General features: G+C 43.6%; 1 pseudogene; it reads left to right on the plus strand.

Annotated features, from left to right (window-relative positions):
* The first annotated feature begins 777 nt into the window (after positions 1-777).
* LOC100965646 lies at positions 778-1781 on the plus strand (annotated as a pseudogene).
* The last annotated feature ends 515 nt before the right edge of the window (positions 1782-2296 follow it).

Raw genomic sequence — 2296 nt, forward strand, 5'->3', positions numbered from 1 at the left:
GAAATCTGTCAGTGGGCTCTCCTGTAATAAACTCATATAGCTATTTTGGGTAATGCTTGCTTATTTCAGAAGTACAAGTTATATATCTTATAGCCATGCCTTTCTCATCTTAAAGCACATAAAGTCCTCTGTTTGAGAGCTAAATTGCCTGTGAGGTGCATCAAGAAACTTTCAGATGCTATAGTATGGAAGGAGAACTCTAGTCATCATCAGTGTAGTTAAAATGTCCCATCCCTGCTTTATCTTGCTTTTCTTTTGTTTTTTTTTTTTTAATTATATTAGAAAAGCATTATCCAAAATAGCCATAGTAGTCTCCCCCCCGAAAAAAAAAAAACCACTACCAATCTGCTTTTAATCATGTTTTTCTTTAGCTTTATGGATTTAGCTTTTTGGGTACAGTATCTTGTAACTCTTAACCCCCATCAGATAAGTTTTTTTAGATATAGAGCATACAACCTATTACAGTATTCCACTCATGAATCTCACTCTGCATACCTCAGCAAAACCTAGGAGATAATTTTAACTCTATGTACAAAATTCTTAAGGACATTTTAGTCATGATACATTCTCTAAATATTTGAAATTGACACCTAAAGCTAGCATTAGAAATTGCCCTCAAATTTTTACTTTATGGATTACTGGAAACCTTCTTCCATGTCTGTTCTTCTACACAAGGTTTTTAAAACTGTTTAAAGCCATAATTCTGGCTCTCTGGTCCTCCCATTCATCTGATAGCTGCTTCTTCTAGTGCAGCGCCAGCAGCATCCCCAAGGCACCATGGTGAAAGTGAAGGTCGAAATAAATGGCTTTGGTCGTACTGGGCTCCCAGTCACCAGGGCTGCTTTTAACTCTGGCAAAGTGGATATTGTCGCCATCAATGACCCTTTCATTGACCTCAGCTACATGGTCTACATGTTCCAGTATGATTCCACCCATGGCAAATTCCATGGCACAGTCAAGGCTGAGAACGGGAAGCTTATCATCAATGAAAATCACATAACCATCTTCCAGGAGCAAGATCCCACCAAAATCAAATGGGGTGAGGCAGGTGCTGAGTATGTTGGGGAGTCCACTGGCATCTTCACCACCATGGAGAAGGCTGGGGCTCACCCTCAGGGAGGTGCCAAAAGGGTCATCATCTCTGCCCCTTCTGCTGATGCCCCCATGTTTGTGATGGGTGTGAATCATGAGAAGCATGAAAACAGCCTGAGCATCATCAGCAATGCCTCCTGCACCACCAACTGCTTAGCCCCCTTGGCTAAGGTCATCCATGACAACTTTAGCATTGTGAAGGAACTCATGACCACAGTCCATGCCATCACTGCCACCCCAAAGACTGTGGATGGCCCCTCTGGGAAGTTGTGGCTTGATGGTCATGGGGCCCTCCAGAACATAATCCCTGCCTAAACTGGTGCAGCCAAGGCTGTGGGCAAGGTCATCCCTGAGCTGGAAGCTTACTGGCATGGCCTTCTGCGTCCACACTCCCAATGTGTTGGTTGTGAATCTCACTTGCCATCTGTAGAAGACTGCCAAATACAACGATATCAAGCAGGTGCTGAAGCAGGAATCAGAGGGCCCCCTCAAGGGCATCCTGGGTTACACTAAGCACCAGGTCATCTCCTCTTGACTTCAACAGTGACACCCATTCTTTCACCTTTGATGCTGGGGTTGGCATTGTCCTCAATGATCACTTTGTCAAACTCATTGCCTGGTATGAAAATGAATTTGGCTACAGCAATAGGGTGGTTGATCTTGTGGCCCACATGGCCTCCAAGGAGTAAGAACTCCCAGACCACCAGCCCCAGCCAGAGCATAAGAGGAAGAGAAAGGCCCTTAGTTGCTGGGGTTCCCCTGCCTACTCAGTCTCCCACCTCACTGAGAATCTTCCCTCCCACACCAGATCCCCTAAAGAACGGGAGGGGCCTAGGGAGCCCCACCTTGTCATGTAACATCAATAAAGTTCCCTGAATTTAGCAAAAAAATAAATAAAAATAATGCCATAATTGTTTTTCAATGAATTAAGCAGAAGCCCAAAACACAAATAGATAAAATCATAGCTGATCTGCTTTAGCAGCTGCAGAGAATCTGAAGCCTCACCTACACCATTCCCTTCCCACACTTTCCCCACAATGTGTTAGTCTCAGAGGTATTTCTTCAAATTCATAAATCTCGATATGATGCAATTTTTCTTCCATAGTCCCTAGTTATTCATGGTATTCATCCCCTTTGTCTTCAATTTTAGTCTAAAACCTTGATCCAATCAATGGGACTGAATGTCTTCAACATTTTGCTGCCT

The sequence above is a fragment of the Otolemur garnettii genome, unplaced genomic scaffold (assembly GCF_000181295.1).
Source record: "Otolemur garnettii isolate 467f Iridium unplaced genomic scaffold, OtoGar3 scaffold00117, whole genome shotgun sequence".
Taxonomy (NCBI): Eukaryota; Metazoa; Chordata; class Mammalia; order Primates; family Galagidae; genus Otolemur; species Otolemur garnettii.